Source organism: Oncorhynchus keta, chromosome 6 (assembly GCF_023373465.1).
Source record: "Oncorhynchus keta strain PuntledgeMale-10-30-2019 chromosome 6, Oket_V2, whole genome shotgun sequence".
Classification (NCBI taxonomy): domain Eukaryota; kingdom Metazoa; phylum Chordata; class Actinopteri; order Salmoniformes; family Salmonidae; genus Oncorhynchus; species Oncorhynchus keta.
The window spans coordinates 38,837,111-38,852,122 of NC_068426.1; the positions used below are offsets into that span (position 1 = coordinate 38,837,111).

At 44.1% G+C, this 15,012-nt stretch overlaps 1 pseudogene; it reads left to right on the forward strand.

Annotated features, from left to right (window-relative positions):
• The first annotated feature begins 7,727 nt into the window (after positions 1–7,727).
• Positions 7,728–14,743, forward strand: LOC118376639 (aquaporin-3-like; annotated as a pseudogene).
• Positions 14,744–15,012: the final 269 nt, after the last annotated feature.

The following is a 15,012-nucleotide window of genomic DNA, read 5'->3' on the forward strand; positions in this document are numbered from 1 at the left end:
AGGAAGAGAGAAGCAACTTAGCTACTGACCCATGGGTGTGACAGTCATGACAAAATTACTGCAGGAACTCATATAGGCTTCCGCAATCTCAGAACATTTAATCAAATGTAATGTTTGTAAGCAGCAGAGGATCATCGGCCCATATGATCTTGAGGGTGAAGCTGGGACCGATTGAGAAGCCATAGCAGCAGTCTTGCTGAGGTGAGATGGCTATAGTTCAGAGCTAGCCCGCAGCGATGGCAAAGCAGCCGGAGCCATGATGAGTTTCAGTGTCTTGTCATTGTTGCCAGCATTAATGTCAAAAAGAGGTTCGCCAGGTGCCGCCTGTGTTCGGTGACTAAACCAATGTTCCCATGCTAGTCTTACATTTTTGGAGTGTATGAGAATATGAATAACATGTGAGTGTCCATGAAATTATCAGAATTTAAGAGATCATGCAAAGATTAAAGGGATTAAACATTTAGTGTATTTAAAATGAAGAACCCCTAAAATCCTCTGGAAAAGCGTCTGTATAAACGCAACACCATTCTGTTAACATGAAACTTGTGGTACTGAGAGAGGAAAGATACTTTTTTTATATGCATGTTGGTCGCTGCACCGTAGCCCATGAAGAATAGTAGTCAGATGTATTCCTGGGCAGGCTACACGCCGAAGGGTCCTGAACTGAAACCATGCTATTGGACCATTGACAAAGGGAGGTTGTATTTGCCTGACTAAGATTTGGAATAGAAAAGCATACATGGTTATATAAACAGAAAACATCATTTAGTTTTTTTACTTTTATTTAACTAGGCAAGTCAGTTAAGAACAAATTCTTATTTTCAATGACAGCCTAGGAACAGTGGGTTAACTGCCTGTTCAGGGGCAGAATGACAAATTTGTACCTTGTCAGCTCGGGGGTTTAAACTTGCAACCTTCCGGTTACTAGTCCAACGCTCTAACCACTAGGCCAACCTGCCGCCCCACATGGAGAATTGAGCCGACATTAAACTGCTGCAGCAGAGCTCAACCATGGCATACCATTTCATAGTATAAAACTACATATAATATACTACTGAACCCCCAAAACAGCAACCAACAGTGGCTACGTTTAACCAACAGTAATATGTAACTAGCCTTATGTCACTACTGATACTGCTAAGCGGTAGCTGATGCAAACACGGCACAAGCATACACAATAAGAGTGACAATGATCATCTTAAACCTAGGCCTACAATTGTCTACTTGAGCTGTGGGCTAATGTCAAACCTTATATGCCAGTAAGCCATCAGAGAAGAATACACACATGCGCAAATGTGTTGGTACCCTTAGAGCTCATTGAAATAAAGCTTAATTCCTCCTGAAAAATGATGACATTTAAATATATTTTATCATGTATACTTGCATGCCTTTGGTATGTCATAGAATAAAGCAAAGAAGCTGTGAAAAGAGATTCATTATTGCTTATTATACAAATATATTCTAAAATGGCCTGGACACATTTGTTGGTACTCCTTAGAAAAGATTATAAATAATGGAATTATAGTGATATTTCAAACTAATTTGTTTCTTTAATTAGTATCACACGCCTCCAATCTTGTAATCAGTCATTCAGCCTATTTAAATGGAGAAAAGTAGTCACTGTGCTGTTTGGTATCATTGTGTGCACCACACTGAACATGGACCAGAGAAAGCAAAGGAGAGATTTGTCTGAGGAGATCAGAAAGAAATAATAGATAAGCGTGGTAAAGGCTACAAGACAATCTCCAAGCAGTTGCAAATATCATTTAGAAGTTTAAGGTTCATGGAACTGTAGCCAACTTCCCTGGGTGCAGCAGGAAAATTAACCCCAGATTGAACAGAAGGATAGGGCGAATGGTAGAAAATGAACCAAGGATAACTGCCGAAGAGACACAAGCTGAACTCCAAGGTGAAGGTACATCAGCCAGCTGGTTTCTTCACGCATCGCAGCAACAGAAACAAGCATCTTTCTGGTAAGAAGAAGGGCGGGGGTGTATGCCTTATGATTAACGAGACGTGATGTGATACAGGAACTCAAGTCCTTCTGTTCACCTGATTTAGAATTCCTCACAATCAAATGCCGACCGCATTATCTACCTAAAGAATTCTCTTCGATTATAATCACAGCCGCATATATCCCACCCAAGCAGACACATTGATGGCCCTGAACAAACTTCATTTGATTCTATGTAAACTGGAAACCACATATCATGAGGCTGCATTTATTGTAGCTGGGGATTTTAACCAGGCAAATCGGGAAACAAGGCTCCCTAAACTCTATCAGCATATCGATTGTGCAACCAGGGCTGGCAGAACCCTAGATCATTGTTATTCTAACTTCCACGAGGCATATAAGGCCCTCCCCCACCATCCTTTTGGAAAAGCTGACCACGACTCCATTTTGTTGCTTCCAGCCTATAGCTCCTGCGCTCAGGGCTGTTCAACGCTGGTCTGACCAATCTGATTCCACGCTCAAGATTGCTTCAATCACGTGGACTGGGATATGTTCCACATTGCGGCGAACAACAACATTGATGAATACGCTGATTCGGTGAGCGGGTTTATTAGCAAGTGCATCGGCGATGTCGTACCCACAGCGTCTATTAAAACATTCCCAAACCAGAAACCTTGGATGGATGGCAGCATTTGCGCAAAACTGAAAGCGCAAACCACTGCTATTAATCAGGGCAAGGTGACCGGAAACATGACTGAATACAAACAGTGTATCTATTCCCTCCGCAAGGCAATCAAACAAGCTTAGCATCAACGGCGCAGACATGAGAGGTATGTGGCAGGGTCTACAGTCAATGATGGACTATAAAAGGAAAACCAGCCCCGTCGCGGACCAGGATGTCTTGCTCCCAGACAGACTAAACAACTTATTTGAGGACAATACAGTGCCACTGACATGGCCCGCTACCAAAACCTGTGGGCTCTCCTTCACTTTGGCCGACGCAGTGAAGCTGGGTCTCGACCCCGCCCTGTGTTTGAATATATTTATTTAATTTCATTTGCGATTTTCATGAATAGGAAAAGTTGCGTTATGCTAATGCGTTTGAGGCTATGATTACGCTCCCGGATACGGGTTTGCTAGTCGCAACATAACATTTGATTTGATTTAATTGCACCATCTGTCACTTTTTCAGCAAAGTGGGCTCCATGGAAGAAGACCCAAGAGGACTCCAATTTTGAAAGAAAAACATTTTTTTTTAAACAGGACTTTGCTCAAATGCATATTGACAAGCCACAATCCTTCTGGGAGAATGTCATTTGGCCAGATGAGTCAAAACTGGAGCTTTTTGGCAAGTCACATCAGCTCTATGTTCACAGACGAAAAAAATGACGCTTTCAAAGAAAAGAACACCATACCTACAGTGAAACATGGAGTAGGCTCTATTCCGCAACAAAGCCTCCTTCACTCACGCCGCCAAACTTACCCTAGTAAAACTGACTATCCTACCGATCCTCGACTTTGGCGATGTCATCTACAAAATTGCTTCCAACACTCTACTCAGCAAACTGGATGCAGTTTATCACAGTGCCATCCGTTTTGTCACTAAAGCACCTTATACCACCCACCACTGCGACTTGTATGCTCTAGTCGGCTGGCCCTCGCTACATATTCGTCGCCAGACCCACTGGCTCCAGGTCATCTACAAGTCCATGCTAGGTAAAGCTCCGCCTTATCTCAGTTCACTGGTCACGATGGCAACACCCATCCATAGCACGTGCTCCAGCAGGTGTATCTCACTGATCATCCCTAAAGCCAACACCTCATTTGGCCGCCTTTCGTTCCAGTTCTCTGCTGCCTGTGAGTGGAACGAATTACAAAAATCGCTGAAGTTGGAGACTTTTATCTCCCTCACCAACTTCAAACATCTGCTATCTGAGCAGCTAACCGATCGCTGCAGCTGTACATAGTCTATCGGTAAATAGCCCACCCATTTTTACCTACCTCATCCCCATACTGTTTTTATTTATTTACTTTTCTGCTCTTTTGCACACCAATATCTCTACCTGTACATGACCATCTGATCATTTATCACTCCAGTGTTAATCTGCAAAATTGTAATTATTTGCCTACCTCCTCATGCCTTTTGCACACAATGTACAATGCCTTGCGAAAGTATTCGGCCCCCTTGAACTTTGAGACCTTTTGCCACATTTCAGGCTTCAAACATAAAGATATAAAACTGTATTTTTTGTGAAGAATCAACAACAAGTGGGACACAATCATGAAGTGGAACGACATTTAAAACTATTTTAACAAATCAAAAACTGAAAAATTGGGCGTTGGTCGTGTGAGTACCTATGTGTTGGTGCAGCTGTTTGGCTGTGTGCTATATATCATGTGTATTACAGGTATTGTCCTGTGTCATTCAACGAGGTTTACCCTCACTCTTTTGTTTGGGTACAGCCCAGTGTTTTGTATACGTGTTTGTTTTGGGTGTATTAAAAACCCTTATTGTTTATTCTTGCGCCTGTCTCCAAATCCTTTATACCAGCGTGACAGAATAACCGATCATTAAGGGAGACTGCAGGAATGGCCCGTCCGACACCGCCGCTACTTCGGCAGCTGCAACTGGGCCGTCCGACGTCGCCACAATCCGACGCCGCTGCAACTGGTCCATCCGACGCCGCTGCAACTGGTCCATCCGACGCCACTGCAACTGGTCCATCCGACGCCGCTGCAACTGGTCCATCCGACGCCACTGCAACTGGTCCATCCGACGCCACTGCAACTGGTCCATCCGACGCCGCTGCAACTGGTCCATCCGACGCCACTGCAACTGGTCCATCCGACGCCACTGCAACTGGTCCATCCGACGCCGCTGCAACTGGTCCATCCGACGCCGCTGCAACTGGTCCATCCGACGCCACTGCAACTGGTCCATCCGACGCCACTGCAACTGGCACGCCACTGCAACTGGTCCATCCGACGCCGCTGCAACTGGTCCATCCGACGCCACTGCAACTGGTCCATCCGACGCCACTGCAACTGGTCCATCCGACGCCGCTGCAACTGGTCCATCCGACGCCGCTGCAACTGGTCCATCCGACGCCGCTGCAACTGGTCCATCCGACGCCGCTGCAACTGGTCCATCCGACGCCACTGCAACTGGTCCATCCGACGCCGCTGCAACTGGTCCATCCGACGCCGCTGCAACTGGTCCATCCGACGCCACTGCAACTGGTCCATCCGACGCCACTGCAACTGGTCCATCCGACGCCGCTGCAACTGGTCCATCCGGCGCCGCTGCTCCTTCGGCAGCTGGCCTGTCCAAAGACGATGCAACCTCAGCAGCTGCATCAGGGTCCTGATCGACCCGCACTGCGTTCCTGTGATGGGGGGGGGGGGGTACTATCACTGATCTGTCCGGAACTGTCATCACGCACACCTGGTCCCATTGATTAGAAATGGTATAATTGTGCCCTTTGTTCACCGTTGTCCTGTCGGTAATTGTTCCCATGTCCGTTGGTGGTGTGAGTACCTATGCGTTGGTGTAGCTGTTATGCTGCCTGCTTTATATATTGTGTATTACGGGTATCGTGCGTTCAACGAGGTTTACCCTTTTGGGTGTATTAAAAACCCCTATTGTGTATTCTTGGATTCTCCAAATCCTTTATACCAGCATGACATACCAAGCTATTTTTTTGATACTTCAAGATACCCCGGTTAGACTCTTTTATTGGTTAACAATTTTATGGGCCTTCCTTCCACACTACCTGATATACAGTAGATCTCCTGGTCTGCCTGCAACAACCTCTGTAACGCCATGTGTTCTATACCGGTACTATTGCCATACCAGGCTGTAATGTGTAATGTATAAGCTTTTGAGGTTGAGGGCCCATGCCAAACTCTGTTGCGCCTTCTCCACGACTGTGAGTGTGTGTTAGGATAATTTTAAGTCTTTAGTGATAAAGACACAGAGGAACTTGAACATCTCAACCTGCTCCACTGCAACCCCGTCAATATGGATGGGGGGCGTGGTCTCCCCCCGTTTCCTGTAGTCCACGATCATCTCATTGGTCTTACTGACCTTGAGGGGGAGACGTTGTTGCTCTGGCACCAAACTGCCAGATCTCTGACCTCCTCCCTGTAGGCTGACTCATTGTCACCGGTGATCAGGCCTACCACCGTTGTGAAGTCAGCAAACTTGATGATGGTGTTGGAGTCATGCGTGGCCACACAGTCATGGGTGAACTACAGGAGGGGACTAAGCACTCACCCCTGTGGGGCCCTAGTGTTAAGGGTCAGCTTGGCGGAGGTTACTTACCCTTACCACTTGGGGTCGGCCCGTCAGGAAGTCCAGGATCCAGTTACAGATGGAAGTGTTCAAACCCAGAGTCCTAAGATTTGTGACGAGCTTGGAGGGGACAATGTTGTTGAATGCTGAGCTGTAGTCAATGACCAGCATTCTCAACTACACCATGGTTAAAAGTATGTGGACACGTGTTTTTCAACCATCTCATTCCAACATTCCTCTTATCTAGGTGGGTGTGGAGAGTAATGTGTGGAGAGTAAGACTAGGTCATCCATGGATCTTTTGGGGAGGTATGCAAATTGGAATAGGTCTAGGGTGTCTGGGATGGTGGAGCTAATGTGTGCCATAACCAGCCTCTCAAAGTACTTCATTCATGATTCCAGAAGTGAGTGCTATAGTGCGTTAGTCATTCTGGCATGAAGCCTTAGAGTTCTTGGGGACAGGAAGGATAGTGGTCATCTTAAAACGTGGGGACTGTAGACTGGGACAAGGAGAGGTTGAAAGTTACTGTGAATATGCCTGCCAGCTGTTCTGTGCGTGCTCTGATAACCCACCCTGGAATGTGGGTGTTGACCTGATTAAAGACCTTTCTCATGTCGGCCTCGGTGAGCGAGATCAACAAATGTGTTATTTCATAGTTGTGATGTCTTCACTATTATTCTAAAATGTAGAAAATAGTCCCAAATAAAGAAAATCCTAGAATGTGTAGGTGTCCAAACTTTTGACTGGTACTGTATGTATGTGTATTTATGTGTATGTGTATTATTATTGTTTTTTAAAAACATTTTAGTCATTTAAGTGATTTAATTTCCACATCAGTAATGCTATTGTGTATGGTAATTATACAAGATAAGTACCCTGCTTAAAACTACTTCAGTGATTTAAGGCGAACATATGAAGTAGAGCTTGAACCGGTTACTCTGTTGAAACTACCTGCTGTGCCATGAACATTCAGACCTTTTTGTAGAGGCTGTAGTTTTCTTGCATACAGGCAGGCGACACTATGGCTACATTTGCACATGCAGCACAATTCTGGTATGTTTTCCACTAGTTGTTATTTTCATCAATCACATCAGATCTTTTGCAGCTGATCTGACTGGTGAAAAGAGAAATTACTGAAAAATATAACGGAAATGGGCTGCCTGTTTGACCAAGTTACAAAACACCAAGTGGAGTAGTTGTAGTAATCAAGGGAGGACATTTTCAAGAAAGCAGAGGTGGAAAAAGTCGAAAAAGACGACTTGAAATCAATAATAATGAAGGGGGGGAAATCTGGGTGGAGATGTGTAGGGAGGGGTTCAAAATCCAGGAGAGCTGTGTTTTTTATTTTTTAACAAGGGAGGGATCCTTTTCTGAGATCTTAGAGTCGACACACAGCCCTCCTTCACACACATTCCTTGTCAGCCCTGCGCCTCTGCCACCGACCCTGCTCTCACTGGACGACCCTGTCACAGCTGCTTCATGGGAAAACAGAAGGCACCCTCGGACAAGCTAGTGAGGACCTTTCAGATCCGCCACATGTTGCTACGCCAGGCTCTGGTAGAGTGCTTGGGAACCCTGATTCTCGTGGTGAGTGGGGACTGTTCTATGTCACTAGAGTAGCATTACCTATGTAAATAAAAGCCTTCTCTTGAGTCTAAGCCTTTAGAGGGCGATATCTACTAAGCTAACATATGAAATTGTCAAAGGGAAGGAAGTATGCTTTGAAGTGTTTTTCCTATCTCTGAGACCTGTATTTAACTCCTTTAGTTTTGGCACATTCTACCCCCTATTCACTTCTATTATTTTTTTACCGCCCAGTACCAGGTTACCTTCAGACAAGTCTTATTAACCTTATGGGCGTCTTCGAGCAAAACAGCTAACCTGCCTGCGTTCGTGAGTCTCAGCTTTGGATCATCCAAATAGCTTCTATCTCAAAACGTTAAGACTTTGCAGACGTTTTTGCGAAAGGGAACTTTTCGGCATCCTCTCATGTCTGACAAACACCCATCTTGGGAAGCGGAGGTCTACATCAGCAGATTCAGTGGATTGAAAGGCAGCACGTGCAAAAACACAAAACAGGAAGTCTCTAGTGTAAACACACAGGTTTTTATTTAATATAATGGGATGTCACCGGACATCGACCTCAGAGTCTTATGAGGGGGTGACTGTCAATAGGAAACACAGTGCCATACTATCATTAGCTATCCAACAAGTAGGAGCTGATTGACAGCTTGTGGGTGTGAAAAGAATGTCCTCCAAAAATCTAGATGGGGCAGGTTATTAACCCAATTGATTGTTTATTAAGTATTTTAAATCCTCTGACTTTGTTTTTCATGTCGAAGACTTACACTGGAAATGAACATCCTTTACTTTTAAATTAATACATTTAAATAATATTGCTTTCCATATAACCAGGTAATTAATTCTGAGAGAAAGTGAAGTCATCAGATAATTATTAATACTTCCTTGTTGATATTACATTCCATATTTACACAGATTCACTGTGTTTTGTAAAATATAGAAATTGATCTATAATTAATCCACAAAAATATTCACATGCAATACCGCTGTAGGGAGAACTCAAAACCTAGCCTATATGAGACAAAGCAACGGAATAGAATAGAATCGTATCCCTTTCACCCTCCAAGGTGAAAGATAATTGTCACGTAACCAACTCGTTCGCGTAGGTAACTGAAACCTCCTTGGTATTCAGCTCAATCCAAATAAAGTATGTGAGATGAATACACAAACGGCTACCTGGTATCAACCATTTCCAATGGTAACCACCACACAGCACAACAAGCGAAGATACGAGAGGGGGTGGTCATGCCATCTGGTATTTTCCTAGCCTGCAGTGTGAGAGGTGTAACTTATGTCTGATCCGCTGTTTGGACACACTACTGAGTGAAGCGTTTTACCCCCCTGGCAAACACAACTCCCCTGGCCGTGGATGCCTGAAGGCAGGTCTTCTCTGCTCTAAAGAAAGCTCCACGGGTAGATATCTAGCTCGGAGCTTCAATAGCCACCATAACCCACCTACCACAACACACTCTTGATCAAATGCATATAGAACGCTTTATATCTTCCCATGGAAACTCGGCACCAATGTATGATCCACCATGCTGCTTGGTTGAATATACAGCTGAAGTCGGAAGTTTGCATACACTTAGGTTGGAGTCATTAAAACTAATTTTTCAACCACTCCACACATTTCTTGTCAACAAACTATCGTTTTGGCAAGTCGGTTAGGACATCTACTTTGTGCCTGACACAAGTTATTTTTCCAACAATTGTTTACAGACAGATTATTTCACTTATAATTCACTGTATCACAACTCCAGTGAGTCAGAAGTTTACATACACTAAGTTGACTGTGCCAGCTTGGACAATTCCAGAAAATTATGTCATGGCTTTTGAAGCTTCTGATAGGCTAATTGGCATCATTTGAGTAAATTGGAGGTGTACCTGTGGATGTATTTCAACGCCTACCTTCAAACTCAGTGTCTCTTTGCTTAACATCATGGGAAAATCAAAAGAAATCAGCCAAGACCTCAGAAGAAAAATTGTAGACTTCCACAAGTCTGGTTCATCCTTGGTAGCAATTTCCAAACGCCTGAAGGTACCACGTTCATCTGTACATACAGTAGTACGCAAGTATAAAGACCATGGGACCACGAACCCGTCGCTTAGTCTCCTAGAGATTAACGTACTTTGGTGCGAAAAATTCCAATCAATCCCAGAACAACAGCAAAAGACCTTGTGAAGATGCTGGAGGAAACGGGTACAAAAGTATCTATATCCACAGTAAAACGAGTCCTATATCGACATAACCTGAAAGACTGCTCAGCAAGGAAGAAGCCACTGCTCCAAAACCGCCATAAAAAAGACAGACTTCGGTTTGCAACTGCACATGGAGACAAAGATCGTACTTCTTGTCCTCTAGTCTGATGAAAAAAAATAACTGTTTGGCCATAATGACCATCATTATGTTTGAAGGAATAATGGAGAGGCTTGCAAGCTGAAGAACACCATCCCAACCGTGAAGCACGGTGGTGGCAGCATCATGTTGTGGGGGTGGTTTACTGCAGGAGGGACTGGTGCACTTCACAAAATAGATGGCATTATGAGGATGGAAAATTACGTGGATATATTGAAGCAACATCTCAAGACATCAGTCAGGAAGTTAAAGCTTGGTCATGAATGGGTCTTCCAAATGGACAATGACCCCAAGCATACTTCCAAGGTTATGGCAAAATGGCTTAAGAACAACAAAGTCGAGGTATTGGAGTGGCCATCACAAAGCCCTGACCTCAACCCTATAGAAAAATTGTTGGCAACTGAAAAAGCATGTGCCAGCAAGGAGGCCTACAAACCTGACTCAGTTACACCAGCTCTGTCAGGAGGAATGGGCCAACATTCACCCAACTTATTGTGGGAAGCTTGTGAAAGGCAACCCGAAATGTTTGACCCAAGTTAAACAATTGAAAGGCAATGCTACCAAATACTAATTGAGTGTATGTAAACTTCTGACCCACTGGAAATGTGGTGAAAGAAATAAAAGCTGAAATAAATTGTTCTCTCTACTATTATTCTGACATTTCACATTCTTAAAATAAAGTGGTGATCTTAACTGACCTAAGACAGGGGATTTTTACTAGGATAACATTTCAGGAATTGTGAAAAACTGAGTTTAATTGTATTTGGCTAGGGTGTATGTAAACCTCTGACTTCAACTGTATGCCTGTGCCAGATAATCTGCCGACCAGCGACCCCCAACGCACACCACCACGGCCCCTGGGCTCCGCAGCAAACCCATATCAACACACATACACACCACCCATGGGCTCCGTAGCACATTCAAAACGACACAAGCACGGCTTCTCGGGTCATTGTAAGCCACACCTCAGGCAAGATCTGTAGTAAGCTTAATGGCACAGGAAGAGGGGTGGCACTCCAGTCAAACGGTTGGAGGTGTTTACCTTCTTTGGTGACCTATTTTCTACCCTCTGTCTGTTTATCTGAGCGCTATACAGACCTAAAGTTGGAAAAGTCTTAAAACTCATTTGAAATAAGTACTGGACCAACGCTCGACCACAGGCATTTTTGGGATCCTGAGTGCACAAGGCACTCAGACAAAAGTTGATTGAACATTTTTTTGGGACGGACAACAAGCTGACTAAAGCAGAAAGAGACTGGACTGGAACAGGCTATTCTCAATGCATCCTCCATTCTCACTAATCTACACAGAAAATGTCTACACAGATAGTCTGTAACTATCTGAATGTGATGTGCATGCCATAGTAAACTTGTTGATGATGAAGATGACCCTTATATATATAGTGTATTCCTTCATGGGGGGTCAGTGTAAACATCAACAAAATGTTTGTCTTTTTTATGGCGGTTTTGGAGCAGTGGCTTCTTCCTTGCTGAGCAGTCTTTCAGGTTATGTCGATATAGGACTCGTTTTACTGTGGACAACAACACATTACAACCCATGCAGAGTCTCTCTCATCTCACATGTCTCTCTCCTCTCCCTGTAGATGTTTGGCTGTGGTGCGGTGGCCCAGCTGAGTGGAATGTTCATCACCGTCAACTTTGCCTTTTGGCTTCGCTGCCACACTGGTCATACTGGTCAGCGGACAGGTCTCAGGTGATGGGGACACATTATCACTATTACTTCCTCTGAATTCAAAGGTCCGGAAAATAAGAGTTTTCATTAGTCCAGACATTACTGTCTTATAGTAGCAAGTCTATTGGGAGTGATCAGTTAAACTATTGTGACAGACACATTCTACCTAAGGTAAACTAACAGTAATTTCAACTGCAATATTGAGAGAGAGAGAGAGAGAGAGAGAGAGAGAGAGAGAGAGAGAGAGAGAGAGAGAGAGAGAGAGAGAGAGAGACAGAGAGAGACAGAGAGAGAGACAGAGAGAGAGAGAGAGAGAGAGAGAGAGAGAGAGAGAGAGAGAGAGAGAGAGAGAGAGAACTGCAAACAGTGGAAATCCAAAGAATGACACTCGCTTGCCCCTCAAATTTCAAAGTTATTGAGTCCATGAATGAAAGGAAAGTGTGAAATTACAAATTGAGTTATTTCTTCATTCACTACAAAAGCAAATCAAAAGGCAGGCAGCACAGAGAGTTCCGCAGTTCACTTGTGCCCACGTCTTCAATGCTTTTATAATGAGGCTGTCGCCCTCTAATACAGATGGCAGCTGTGAAAATAAGACTTGTATAATTAGGGACCTCCTACCATGCCGCAATTTAAGCTGCAAACGCAAGGTGAGAGGAGGGAGACCGACACCTACGAGAATGCGCAGTCTGAACAGTTCATTAGGTTTTCTACTTCAAGCTTTTAAAGGGCAAATCTACTGTAGCTTCATGGGATCATTTTCAGGGGCCTTTTCATCGCTCCAATTGACTGTGTGTCACAGAGACCTGCCATCCTAACAGGTATTTACTGAGTCTACTATTATGGTAGATAGTCTCGGGTCCTTTATTCCCCTCTGAGAAAAGGTTTTAAGAGAATCATCTATGGTCTTGATATGCTCTGGTTGTTTTCTCTCATTTAGAGAAAATCAGGAGGAGACTTGGTTTAAAGAGGGATGGTCTTGGGTGTTTTTTACTCTGAGAAAATGCAATAGAATGAAACTGAGAAATGGCCATTCACCATTTGCCAAATTGTTTTTTGTCACAGGAGGCCACCTGAACCCAACTGTAACCTTCGCTCTCTGTCTATTGGGGAGAGAACCTTTGAGGAAGTTCCCTGTGTTTTTCTTATTCCAGACTCTGGGGGCCTTCCTGGGATCTGGGATCATATTTGGCATGTATTTTGGTGAGGGGAATTTGAAAATGTTTTATGATGATAAATGTCCAAACAACAACAACAACAATTTTTCTAGTTGCCATGTTCCACTGAAAACATTCAAGTTTAGACTTAAATAACTGTTAACTCCCTTTTAACTGTTAAAGGGAGTTTCAAGGTTATACAGCTACTGTAGATGGTACTGTACCACACACAATGTGGTATCTTATATGTTACCATGGTTTCTCCAGATGCATTGTGGGACTACGGCCAAGGAACACTGATCGTTTAGGGGGAGAATGCCACTGCTGGGATCTTTGCTACCTATCCCTCCAAACATCTCACTCTGGTTAATGGATTCTTTGACCAGGTACATTCACAATATTATAGTATATTAGTGCATCCATATTAGGACAGTCTCTGAATCACAATAAGTTATATGGACTTATATCCTGTATGGAAACCATAGTATATAACAACAACCAACACATTTAATCAACAAAACACACAACAACCATATACAACTGAGCCTGGCTGTGTTACAGATGATAGGCACGGCTGCCCTGATCATGTGTATCCTGGCCATCATGGACCCCTACAACAACCCTATTCACCGGGGATTGGAGGCCTTCACGGTGATCTTCGTGGTGCTGGTCATCGGTCTGTCCATGGGCTTCAACCCTGCCAGAGACCTGGGCCCACGCATATTTACTGCCCTGGCTGGCTGGGGTAGCGAGGTCTTCACGTGATTTCTGTGTTTTCTTTCTTTCTAATAATGACTTAAATATAGCATGTCTTATGGGAAGTTTTATCTTACCATAAGTTATTAAAGATACTCTGCTCTCACTATTTACTCTGAATAGACATACAACCTTGTCTCTGTCTTGGTCTCCCACAGAGCTTATTCCTACTGGTTCTTTGTGTCCATCTTTGCCCCCTTCATTGGTGCGGTGGTGGGGATGACGTTGTACCAGCTGATGGTGGGGTACCACGTGGAGGGAGAGGCACGGGAGAAGGGGGAAGAGGAAGAAAAGGAGGAGCAAGAGGAGATGCTTAAACTGTCCAGTCTTACAACCAAGGAGAGCGCCTGAGTGCATGAATCTTCTTACCTTGACCCATTTTAAACCCTCTCTATGTAGATAATATACTGTATGTCTTTGTAGTATTTTCTTAAATATTTAATGTCTTTCCTTAGTGACAAACTCGTTTCTTTGTGGGGATTAATAACATATGATTCAATCAATTATTCCTTATATACCACCAGGTTCAAACCCTGAAGACAGTAGGGATCGATAGAGACCATTTGTCAACAGTACACACACACACACACACACACACACACACACACACTGTATCTGCAGCTTCAGTATGCAACCTACTTTCGACATCAGAAACTCCTTCAAATCTAGAAAATAACAAAACAAAAACAGTCTTCGCTTATACCGCCTTGCTGACAAAACTGTAGTAGTGATGCTTTGGCCCAGAAAAAAATGGAAAACAGAGGATTCAAAGCAGAATCACCTCTCACTCATTTGAAATGTGGTGCTGTGTTGAATTTGTGTCAGGATCTAAGAGACGAGATGACACCTAGTTAATGCCAAAAAAGGAAGTTGAGCACCCAGTATACAGTTTTGCCATTTTTACTATGCTTTGCCCTTATAGTTAGGAATCTGGCTCTACTGAATTCAATATACAATGAACTAGAGCGCTAAGAACTGTATCCTACCCTGACGCTAACATTGTCCCGTTCCAGAGGTTCAAAACATCCGCAGGAAAACTCACACAGGAAGCGGCGCAGGTCCTAATCCAGGCACTTGTCATCTCCCGTCTTGACTACTGCAGACTCGCTGTTGGCTGGGCTCCCTGCCTGTGCCATTAAACCCCTACAACTCATCCAGAAAGCCCGTCTGGTGTTGAAGTTCTCTCACGTCACCCCGCTCCTCCGTCCACTGGCTTCCAGTT